Consider the following 12,978-nt stretch of genomic DNA (forward strand, 5'->3'; position numbering starts at 1 on the left):
GAGAGTATGTCAGCTATGAGATTACCAAGTTTTTACAGATGTTTGTACCCAAATCGTGAGTTATCGTTATATGAACCAAATGATGATTGTTTATTGACGTGTATAAAATTTACAATTTACGGAAATAACTGGTGTGCTGTGTTAGATAGGGAAAGAAGTTGACTGTTTATTGTTTAATACTAGAATACACGCCGACCTTTCTCTCTCTCTCTCTCTCTCCTCTCTCTCTCCAGGTACTAACTACCATTCTTGTTTTATATCAATGACCGCTCAGCCTGAGTATAAACGTCACATGTGGTTTGAAGGGGGTCCCCCTGCTATTAAAAGTTTAATACAACATTGGCTATACTGAGGAAGAGAGATGATAATATCTGTGGTTTTTCTTCACCTCAACTTGGTGGTCTTGATATGGTTTATCCTCTTAGAGGATGGTCTCATATTGATATGCAGGTAATAGTTAATTAAGTCTTAATGACAGGAGCTACCTCATTGCCTTTAGATAAAGAGAAGATGATTACTGACAGTGACAAGATGGCAGTATTAGACAGGTTGTTGGCTAAACTAAAGAGAGAAGGCCATCGTGTTTCTAGTCTATTCTCAAAGTGACACGTATGATTGACATCCTTGAGGATTTTATGGGTTTATCGCAGACACAAGTACATTCGATTGGAAGGCTCTTCTCGTATTTTGAACGACGAGATATGGTTGATGATTTCCAGACTAAGTCTGATATTTTTGTTTTTATTGGCAACAGAGCTGGGGGTCTGGGCATTAATTTGACTGCAGCAGACACTGTAATATTCTATGATAGTGATTGGAACCCCACTGTAGATCAAACAGGGGGTGTGGTCACATAGACATAGTTATTTAGTGTCCATTCCTATTTTATCTATCCATTAATCAGTTCGTGCAATCATTATTGTATCTATACACAATACATTGATCCATTTACTAGTTCATGCATATATTATATATTCCCAGGCTATGGATCGTGCTCACAGACTTGGTCAGACAAACAGGTCACAGTATACAGGTTAATAGTTAAAGGCAGTATTGAAGAGAGGATATTACAAAGAGCACATGAGAAGAGTGAAATACAAAAGATGGTTATATCAGGAGGTGATTTTAAGATTGATACTCTTAAACCGAAAGAAGTGTATCATTGCTGCTTGATGATGAAGAGATGGAGACGAGATGTATGTAATATTATTTAATTAATGTCTTAATTAAATGGGTCTTCCCCTTTTTTCCTCTCTGTAGTTTTAACTAAAACAAGCTGAGAAGAAGGCTCAAGATGAACTTACTAAACAAAAAACTACAAAATCTCGTAAACGAAAAAATACTCAGAAAATTACTGAGGGTATTCCTTCTTCAAAGAAAGCTCCACCTACTAACTCAATCTCCCCCTCCCCTCATTAAGTCATCCTGGTAGTGTCACTTCTAATGAGTGTTGTCAATGGTGAATATATTGATGTGTTGGAGGGACTTCTAATGGCCAGAATACTCCAAAACGTCGTACTTTTGGTAAACGTAGCAAGCAAGGTGGAGTTAAAAGACAAACCAAGAAACCTAAATCAGTTGGCTCAACTCCAACTCGTCTCTCTTCAATCTCCTTCTATTCCAGCCTCTCCACATCTTTACTGCTGAATAATGGGACCAGCTCTCATTCCTCTCCACGTATAGTCCTAACTCAATGTCTCTCCTTCTTACCTTCTACTCGTGTGACATCATCTACGTTAACTCCCCACACACTCACTTCAATAGAAAATTAATATTCACTCATTTAACCTAATATTCGGTTATCATCATTGAGACAGTTTTTTTCTTTTGATGACATTATCATTATTGTTGTTTATATTTATACTCTTAATCATATTACATTATCACTAGACAATGTAAAGGTAGTGTTAATGTACTTAATTCAGCATTTTATAAATTAGATTTCAATTCATCTAGTCACGCTGACAAGACTGGGTAGCAGTATCTCGTTCAGCAAACTAACTCCTTTTCAGTTGCTCCATCTTCTCTCGAGCAAAGTCAGAAATTGGTAGACCTTGGACAAGTTCCCACGAGTGATCTGATTTGATACGAACTGGAAATGAATATATGATATCTTTAGAAATGCCATAGGATCCATCTGACCACACCCCATTGATGTCCACTCTCCTGTATGAATAAAGATCTAATCCAGGTTGTATATTTGGCCACACCTACCTCATAGTTCCAAACCACCAGTCTTTCATGTGATCACAGATAGCTTTAGCTGCTGACATGGCAGACGAGAGTTTACGAGCCTTGATAACAGCTGCTCCTCTCTGCTGAACAGTCTAAAACCATTTATAAAAACAGTGATCCATTTATCTATATGCATCCAACATATAAGCTTATACATCCATTTATACATCCATTAATCCATTTATACATCTATTAATCCATTTATATATCCATTAATCCATTCATACATCCCTTAATCCATTATAATCCAATAATCCATTCATACATCCATTAATCCATTTATATATCATTAATACATCCATTAATCCATTCATACATCCATTGTATTATCAATTATTCCATTATTGTATTATTTTAGAAGACCTAAAAATAATGCTGTGTATTGTAAAAATATGCAATCTCTCTCTCCAACAAATAAACTCTTTAAACTTAATACATACTTACTGTAATAAAATCTCCTTTGACACCCATGCATCATCATTGACAGACTCATAAATTGTCCTATGTACCCCATCAACAGTATAACAAATCCATGAGCAGCATCTGGAAATTGAGTGGAAGAGTGGTTTCCCAAATAATGACATTACGAACTGAATTAGTGGGCCACACCCAGTTTAGCTGCAATCTATATGAGTAACAGTGGTATATAAGTATACATCCATTATAATAACTATGTGTCCATTTGTTACTCACCTGAGCTTGTGCTCTGTTCTGATCTAATCGAGTCAGACAAGTGAAGTTCTCTTTAGGAATGGTAGGAGCCATTTTTTTGCAGCGAGATAACAGTTAGTATTTGCAGGATTTCCAACTACGAGTACCTTTATTTTCACACAGTAACCATAGCAACAGCGAGAGCATTGACATACCTGACAGTCTTTTTAGCACATTTATCTAAAGCTTTGCCTTGACTTTCAAAGATTTTAGCATTTTGCTTGAGGAGGTCCTTTCGCTCCATTCCCTCACGACGAGGCATAGCACCTACTAATATAGCAAACATCAATGTTGTTGAAAGCAACCTTCAGGGTCGTCAGTAGGAACAATATCTAAACAGGAGAGAGAGAGAGGAGAGGAGAGAGAGAGAGAGAGAATGAAAGTGTGATATATGTTCCAAGAAACAATATACCTTTAGCAAAGTCAAAGCACAGTCTTGCAATTCCATAACAACTCCGTGTACACTAGACATCATTGGTGTAATGTCAAGAAAGTGTTAACTCAATGGCTGAAAAGATGTCATTATAAAGGACAAAATTAAGGGTAAGATAACCGACCTGGTTGGGTCCAAAGACATCTCCATTAGCAATAGAATAAGCAGAGAATAGGCTATCTGCCCTGCAGCTCCAGTGACACACACACGTAGATTGGCCTATAATGAAGACTAGATATCAAAAATAATGAATTCAACTTACCATTTTATGAACTTAGAGGTGAGGTCATAAAACCACGTTTTTTAAGAGGTCTATTGTCTAATAAAGAAGGGAGGGTTCATGAATAATAATTATTAAATTATGGAATCCTATTTAGTAAAAGCCATTGAAGAGGAGTCAGTGGCAATCAAAAGTTTTGGTATGGCAAGTTCTTACAGTATCTCTATAGTGAAGGCATAATGTTGTGATGATCAGGAGAGTCTTATGAAGAGAACAACTGAGAACTACAGCAATAATGTACCAAGTCTTTATCCTTGGTAGATCACTTTGGGTGCATGTAAATGAAGCAAAGACTGAACTTGTAAAGTGCCAATCATCTCTCTCTCCGAATGTACATGTTCTTGTAACACAATCCATACCTTTACAATTACCTGATGACATACCTTGTTACCTTGACGACAATGACCTCACTTTGAACTGGTCACTAGTGGCAACCAGTCTGCATTCTTTGACAAGTATACTACATCACATATAACGCCAAAATATATACTATATCATAGACTACACTGATATTGTGCAAAAACTGGGACTGATAGCTGACAGGTTTACTCCAGTATTACAAAGTAAACCCAGCAAGATGTTTTTGTAACATTAACACAGTGGTTTCATTGACTCACAGTCCACAGGTTATATAGTATATGAGAGTATAATGTATATATTTTATAGATATATTGTAACTGTCTTGAGATGACTTATTCAGATTGTCCTCTCTCTGTCTATCTTGCCCTTATGATATCTTCAGCTGCTATAGAGCGCTCTCTTGAGATGTGAGTGAAATGATTTTAGTATTAAATTATTCTCTTTTACTTATTTAGATTTATCTTCATATATCCAATGGTACTTAACAAAATAAACATTATATTTAAATTTTAATGTAGCAGAGCATTGTCCAGATTAATGAGAGATCTTTTAGATACTAAAGAATTGAGTGATATATTTGGAGAAGTACCAGGTATATATTGTTACTATAATTGTTATGATTTTCAATTTTTTGTTTATTTTTAGATGCTGTGTTTAAAAGCTCTTATTGGTCCTCAGCTGGTCTTAACTTGCGCAATATTTTATGGGCATGGATTTGTAACTGAAAAATGAAGTCCCCTATACAGTAAATATAATACAATAAACTATCATTATTATATAATTTTAAAGGTATAATATTTTGTTACTAGTTTTAATAGCTAGTTTAGGGAAGATCCTCAGTAAAGTCATAGGATCTATAGCTCACCAATTTTATGCATCATTTCCACAAGAAGATATACTAAATGAAGTATTTCCTGGTAATAATTTTTATTCATTATTAATGGTCAGTTTTGTCTATCTTGTATTTTAGATATTCTGAAGCAGATCTTCAAGAATATCTAAATTATTTGAAGATAGTTATTTCATACTTCCATCAATGTTACCTATATGGAAGGCTTCTATCTATTACTACAATATTAGACAGTAATACAATGACTATTGACTATTAAGTTATTCAAGTGTCCATCTTTAGGTTTGGTCATTGCCTCTGTCTTTTATTGCCATCTCTTGAACATGGAATAAGACGAATATATGCTTCTTGTAACAATGTCCTGAGAGAATACTTACAGCTGAAGTAATAACACTTCATTTACTGATAAATATAATATACTATATTATTGTAATATTTTAGTCTACAACACTTTATACAACATTTGATGAAGTAAGTATTGTATTATAATAATTTATTAGTCATTTTTATTTTCCTTTTAAGATGCTTAGTCCCACTCTAACTGACTGCAATACTCCCAACAAATTACCTCATGAAATAGGCCATCAAAAAATGGTAAGATAAAGTGTTTGTTCTTTTATATATTTCTCTATAGGAGATGTTAATGGATCTTCTTGTCTATCCTGAGGGGCCCAGACTACGTGATAAAATCAGTCATGGTGAGGTATGTCCTCAATAGCAGTATCTATTTTTATTTTTTATTGATATCCAATGCTAGGTAGACTTAAGCTGTGTGTCTCGTACATTAGCTAGTCATGTGCTGAACATTTGTATTGTATCTGTGTACAGTATTCAGTCTCTTTCAAGTTTGAAGTTAGTCAATGATGATTGCTATAAATAAAACAGTCAGTCTATTTCACATATATAAGAGACTGTTACTATAAATAGAACAGTCTTAACCTCAGTCTATTTTCACATATATAAGAGACTGTTACTATAAATAGAACAGTATTAACCTCAGTCTATTTCACATATATAGGAAACTGTTACTATAAATAGAACAGTATTAACCTCAGCTATTCACATATATAGGAGACTGTTACTATAAATAGAACAGTGCAATCCAGTAAAGACTATACCAGTTTTATTTCATCCCATGTCAATGTTAAAGAGAGAGGTATAATATTCCATTGGAACTTTATAATAATATTGTACACTAGATATGTCATGTTATTGATGTTATGGAGAAATGGTGTGAGATAAAGACATTCACATCATTAAAAGATAAGTTAGTATCCATTAATCCACATTACAATGTTGACTCCACCCCACTTATAGTGATGATGGTGAAACTAATATTATCAACTGATCCTCATCCAAATTATTTGCCAACTCTTATACATTTATTAGACTCATTTCCATACTCCCATACTCCAGATTTTCATGATCAATTCGTTTCTAGTTCCATGTATCAGGATTTTGATGGCAATCCATTGAAATCATTAGTACAATATATATGGAGGAATCCTTTTCTCACATTGTTTATGACAAGAAGTAATCTTGAGATCATTGGTATTTTAAGGAGAATTATCAGTCATCTAGTTATAGCTATTGATCAGGTATATATAATGCATGTCTAACACAGGCCTGTAACAAGCAAAATTTAGAGTGGTCAGGCAAGGATAGAAATGGTTTATATAGTGCCCAATGGTGCTCATAATGTCTATGGTGACCATATTGTCTCCATTATGCCCCAGGCACTTAATGCTATTACATGTTAGATCCATTTAAGTCAATAAATTATATATATTATATAAAATGGTTATAAACTGTTATATGTGTGATATTAAGGTGAGACATGCAGCCATACAGAAGTACAATCTTTATCAGAGAAAAGCTCTACGGAGTAGGCAAAGGGTTAATTTTGATTGCCTTCTTTCATGGTCTGTTATTAAAATATACCTAATAATGTTATCTTTGGTTTTTATCAGTGTTGGAGTGTATTGGTCGTCAGCTGTTATGGTCTGTTGTCTTGTGTGTTTGATAATAACATACATACCTTCATCACATGATCTGTCCACACATGATGTGGTCAGCAAAGTTATCAAGTACATATAAAATTAATGATTAGTAATATATGATATTAGAATATTGTCATTGTTTTAAGGTTTTTGAAAAAAGTTCTTCAATTTGTTGAGAATTTTTCTTCGCAATCGACTAAAAATCGTTGGATAGAAATTGAACCATTTGTGTTCTGCATTTAGTGATGTCACCATGAAATTACCATTACTAAAAAACTCCTCCCACTTAATAAAGTATTATAATATTTTATTAAAAAGAAATATCATTTATTTATGTTTTATAATTACATCAATTCCAATACTTTTAGCCGTACCTATAATTGTCTTACAGATGCTCTCAAGAGGAACACGAACAAATGCTGGATCTTGTGATTTTATCAAAGCTATTTCATAAATATGTTTCAAAGAGAGTCGTCCAACAATATCATGTCCTATAGCATAAAACAATGAACATGATGTATGTGTCCAGTACTCTCTCAATGACCTGGATTAGATGATCCTTTATCAATACTACAGCTGCTTTGAGGAAGTACGACACTGGTGGCAAGGTGTTGTGAAGTTGTATGTTCTATCGGACTGATTATAATGGTAACCCATGGATACATTTCATGAATATTTAATTACCATCACAGTGATTCGAGTTGGTATTGGAATACCTTCTTTAATGTGTTTTGTATGTTCGTTAAATTCTTTGGAAAATTTTCCAATATTGATGCCCCTCTAATTAATGTAATTATGTTACCCATGGAGATATACAAAGTACTGCACTTACTTGTCCCAGTGCTGGTCCCAATGGCGGGGAAGGAGAGGCTTTACCAGCTGGGGATATACATTCTGAGATGTCCCAGTACTTTACCAGCAGATGCCATGCTTGTTGACCGTATTCATTACTATTGATCTAATTAAAGGAATACACACTTAAAGTACAGAATGTCTTGGTTTTCTTCTCTCACAGGTAAGGCAGAAGCCTTTCTCAATCAGTTAGATGAAGCAGCTGCCACTTCTCTTAATGATTCTGGTTTGGTCACTCCCTCTCCCAAGAAAATCCCTTCTGTTGGAGGTCAATCAAAATCTGGATTAGCCTATGAACCTGTAGCCCGCCCAATCCTAAAATGACCACACCCCTTCCAAGACGTTCTCAACCAGCTATATCAAGTATGATACATAAACCATCTCGTCCCTTTGGGTGTGACTCCACCCACTGAGTCAACGTGGGGATCATCATGGTCTGCCCCATTTCAGTCGACTAAAGTCACACGTGATCCTGTAAAGTCCTCTAGCAGTGGGCGTGGTCATATTACAGAAGACTCTTTATTGGAATATTTGAACACTCCTTCCAAGAAAAGACAAACAAAAAGAGTGAGACCAATACTGTCAAGACCACACCTCCTAGACCTCACAGTGCTGACCAGACAGCAGCTGGAAGATCATCAGAGAACACAGATCAATACACTGGTAATGAATAAAATGATAATATTAAATTGTTAATCTTTTTATTACAGAGAAATAGATCACAGTATGAGTGGTCAGTCTGCTTCTAGTGACTTGTTTTTGACTAAAATTGATATTTCACAACCAAAGTTACCATCACCATCACCCTCTCCTCCCCTCTCCTCCTGTTCTCTCACTTTCCACTAATATAGAAATATCACCTACACAAAAAATTAGAGTCTGAAACCACACCTACTTTACTTCCGCAACCAGTTATTCTTTCACAGCCTTTCACAAGTCAATCTTCTAGAACTAAAGATAAGGGAACAAATGAGACCAGCTCTGACAAACTGATAACAATATTGATAGTCTCAGAGATAGAGTATCATCTCGGAGTTTAGAGAATCATTTGTTGCGTCAAGAAGTGAGCTTCTGTCAATGAAGAGTGTTTTAAACAATATATTAATGAGAGCTAAGAAAGCAACAAAGGTAAGTTTTGATAAATAGAATCTAATGGATACATAAAACTGTGAATGATATATACACAGTCCAATGCATGGGAAATGGACACTTATTATATGATGATTATCATTGCAGTTGAATCACAGCTCAAAGATGAAGTCAATTCATTGAGACAACAAATGTTCTACACTTGATCAACTCATACGACATATGAGATCACAAGAAGATGACCTCACAGCTGCAGTAGAGGCTAGAGACTCACAAATACACATTCTTCGTACCAGACTTCAAGAATCAGATGATTTTACTCAAAATCATGAAAGAAGAAACAAGCAAAGAGAAAGACAGGTTACATTTTGATTTAGTTAACATGTGATTAGAAGATATGTCATTAGATTATTACAAGATGTTAGCGTAGCAGTGAAGTTCAAAATCATGCACTAGGATCAGTTTAAAACTCAATGGAACAAACGCTAATTTTATAACTCAAGACAAGATAATTCAAGTAATTTAAAAGTAAGTTAATAACTTTGATATTAATACTAGAACCTCGTTTTATTGTAGGCGGAGTTTGATGAGAGAGAAAGTCAATTAATAAAGGAGAAAGAAGAGTTATCACAATCTTTGTATTCCTCAAGGCAAAGAACTCAACAACATCAATGTCAGTAAATTTATATATAAAAGTATTATATCCAACTTTATCTTTATTAGTACGATATTCTGAATGTCATAATGTATTACAATCAACTCGCAATGAGTTACAATTATTAAAAAAAGAACACGAAGATTACAAGCTCAAAGCGTCCAACATTTTACAGGTCTGTCCATTTGATTTCTATGCGTCCATTATTGTTTTTTTGATATGTCCAATTTTTCCAGGCAAAGGAACGTCTCATATCTAATCTAAAATCTTCACAATCAACTGATGGTAGCAGTAACAATGTTCATGAAGTTATTATAGATGAAATTAAGACTGAAAATTATCGGTCTCCAGTCTCAATTACAGACAAGTGAACAGCTAGCTAGTACTCTCACTAAGAACAGAACTACAGGTACAATGAGTAAGCCCCTGTATATTATCTATAATTATTTTTAATTAGGAGTTAGAAGATCATCATTCTATTGAGTGCTGGAGCAGCTACTGCAGGCAAGTAAAAATAGCAGAGGAAGGTCTTGAAGAAGAGAAGAAGGGCCATCTTTTTACACAAGATGAGTTAGCTAAGTTACAAGAAGTAGGTGGGACTTTGTATCATATGATAGTCACATGATCATCATAGGATGTTTGATCGTTTAAAAGATCAATATGTTCAAAGAGAAGGCGTTAATGGCAACTCAACTTAGAGAGAAAGATAACAATATTCATCATTTAAAAATGCAAGTAAGTGCATTTTACTTGTATACATGTGCATATTATGATCCTTGTTGCTAGGCAACCAGTGGTTCTGACCATCAGATTCAAACAGAAGAGAATTAGAAGAAAAATTACAGAAATTGACTGAAAGTTTAATTGAGAAAACAAACAGAATTAGAACTATTAAAGTCAGAACACTACACACTACATTTACAACTTGAAAGAACTCAAGTTAGTAATATTGTTTCTAACAATACCAATTTATAAAAACATTTTTAGGCAAGTTTAGTAGAAAGTCAAAAAATACAACAAGTACATCATCAAACAGCACTTAATATGAATACTGTATCAAATGAAGGTTACTCTATTTATCCATACTATTTCTATGCATCCATTTTAACACATTTCTATGTGACTATTTGATTATTTATCTATACAGGCTCTAAGCTCAGACCTATGGCGTCTATTCTTCCAATAGATGCTAGTTCTACAACTCCAGTGAGAAGAAAACATTTACAGCGAGTTAGATCAACTCTAGACTCAATTGATAGAATTTAGGGTATATCACAGTCATAACCATATATGGTATTAAGACATTTTCTAGACTTCATTTAGGTGTTGTATTAAGGAGATATCCCTACGTCAGACTGTTCAATTGTGCATATATTGTAAGTGAACTTATTATGATAATATTTAATGTACTCTTTCTCCTTTTACAGCTCTTACTTCATGTTTGGGTATTCTTTTGTTTTATTGACTTACAAACCAGAAATTCATGAAACATCCAGATATATAATAACTATGAATATTAATATTATAGTCGTAAAAGGGTTAAATAATCTCGTATGACTTCGTTTGCTAAGGTCAATAATAATTCTCCCATCAACGACTTCGATCGATTGCCGTCTCCTTTCTATTTATTTTTCGTCTGTCCTCGTTATTACTATATTAATTATGTCATTTATAAGTCGACCCATTAAATTGAGCACATGCTGCAACTGCTGGAAGACTGGTATCCCGCCAGTGGGTTAGTATGTATTGGACTGGTTATTGTAAGGTACATATTGTACTCTGATATATAGTATATTATATATAAGTGATGTGTGTTGTGGAGGTAGTATGTAATGATGTAGTAAATCTCCCATGCTCAGCTCTCCTCTGAATGTTGGGGGTGCTGAGCTCCACCCATCCTAATGAGTCACTATCATTCTATTACATAGATTGGATTTGTATCTATCAGTTTTTTATTGTCAAAGAGTTTGCTGACTCAGACAAATCAAAAGCTAATCCACTAATACTTAGCTTCTATCGGTATGATCTCCTACTTACCTAGAGGGAACCCCTATTAATTTGCTAAAATAATAATATCACTTTTTTCTTCAGAGATCTCTGTTGTTTTCCAGTTCTTTTTCTTTGTGCATTTATTGCAGAACGTAAAATAATGATACCATCTCTTGGTATTTAGTGGTAAGGAACTATTTGTGTACTTGTCAAATATTTTATTCTATTCCCAGCTTTTTCATTATAATGGGTCTTATTGGAATGTTTGGGAACCAGGGTATGTTTTATAATGCAATGACTTGTTTAGTGTCTCTCTCTTTTTTCCTCTAGTATCTATTTATATTAGGAGTTTTTTACAAAGCTGGACCCAATGTGGCCTCTGTCTTTCAGGTATTTAGGAAAGTATATTAAAGTAATGTCGTAAATTATTTTTGTACATAGCCTATTATTCCAGTGTGACAGCAGTGTTAGCTATCTTTACTTGTATAGAGAAACCTTCATTTCAGAAGGTAAAATGAATGACATCACATGATAGCCACATGACCTCAATCTCATATGTATGTCTCTCTCTCCTTTTAGTTTCCCATTTGGTCAAAATGTTTGGAATATTATTAGCAGCTGGTACATTGTATATTACATAATAGGTATTTCATATTAATGTGTTAGGTGGTGCTATAGAAATTACATTAACGAGAAGAAAACCAACAAGATATTCCCTAGTAACAACAATGAAGACTCCCAGTTTCAAGAATTATAGGTTACCTTTCCTTATTTGGTAATACCCTCTGTATGGTAAGGATCACATGACTAGTCGCATGACCTGTATGTGTATCTGTACATAGGCTATATATGTGTTGCTTCAAAAAAGATTTATATTTGACAAAGTTGGAAGTAAATCAGTCACAATGATCAGTACAGTACAATGTATGTTATTACTTAGATAAATGGAGGGACTACCCCTGTATCAGTAACAGCATATAGCTACTTCTTTGGTGCTATTTTTATGGGACTATGTTCATTGCAGTATATAGGTACTCCTGAAAATAGAACAAACTATAATATACCAAGAGAAGTTAGTTATGTAATATATTATGATATTATATGATATATACTTCTCTCATACTCTCAGTCAGTCTATATTTCTGGTATAATGCCACATTTGTCACGTCAGCACTTTGTTATCTTCTTATCACTTGGGCTAATTCACATAGTTTTTCTTCAATTTTAGTCACTGCTTTTCTGGCCAGTTCAGGTACCATGTACTTTGAACAAACCTCCTCTTACAAACAAGTGGCTGTGTCTAATCTTTTAGGTTTCTCATTGCAGTAATAGGATCATGGCTTGTGTTAGATATTGATTTGCTCGATTAGTAAGTACTTTGCCCTTTTTTTTTATCTGTCCATTAATGTATTCATTCATTCCATTTAGCAATATATTGGTGCAGTAATGTTAATAGTTGGTTTTGTTTTGTGTCCTATGGGCTAATTATCAGAGTGAACCTTTATCACCATGGTTACCATTGAC

At 34.2% G+C, this 12,978-nt stretch overlaps 1 pseudogene; it reads right to left on the minus strand.

Moving 5' to 3' along the window:
• Positions 1–2,002: 2,002 nt before the first annotated feature.
• On the minus strand, positions 2,003–8,523 carry LOC121392193 (annotated as a pseudogene).
• Positions 8,524–12,978: the final 4,455 nt, after the last annotated feature.

Source organism: Gigantopelta aegis, unplaced genomic scaffold (genome assembly GCF_016097555.1).
Source record: "Gigantopelta aegis isolate Gae_Host unplaced genomic scaffold, Gae_host_genome ctg3503_pilon_pilon, whole genome shotgun sequence".
NCBI classification, from domain to species: Eukaryota; Metazoa; Mollusca; class Gastropoda; order Neomphalida; family Peltospiridae; genus Gigantopelta; species Gigantopelta aegis.